The following is a 284-nucleotide window of genomic DNA, read 5'->3' on the forward strand; positions in this document are numbered from 1 at the left end:
TAGGCACTATTTACAGTGTTTCCTTTTTCCCCCCACAATGCATTGCATGACGTCACATTAGGGAGATAACAGACCAGCCTGCGTTGAATTTGCCACTGTTCTGGCCTAATGTGGCTTCTGGTCTTTTAATATTAACAGTCTATGGTCACAACCGAGTCAATGTGACTTTATTATATTTATAATAATATTGGAGGGAAAGTGAAACATAGCTTAGATGGGATGTTGTTTGGCTTTTGACAAGTTTAGACATCTAGCTAACGCTACGCCGCCGGACGTTAGCACAA

General features: G+C 41.2%; 1 protein-coding gene across 3 annotated transcripts in view; it reads right to left on the minus strand.

The window, feature by feature from the left end:
- The window catches only part of LOC116692143 (nucleolar protein 4), a 185,689-nt gene that overhangs the window by 58,951 nt on the left and 126,454 nt on the right, over positions 1-284 (minus strand). The gene's annotated exons all lie outside the window — the stretch shown is intronic.

The sequence above is a fragment of the Etheostoma spectabile genome, chromosome 7 (genome assembly GCF_008692095.1).
Source record: "Etheostoma spectabile isolate EspeVRDwgs_2016 chromosome 7, UIUC_Espe_1.0, whole genome shotgun sequence".
In the NCBI taxonomy this organism is placed as follows: Eukaryota; Metazoa; Chordata; class Actinopteri; order Perciformes; family Percidae; genus Etheostoma; species Etheostoma spectabile.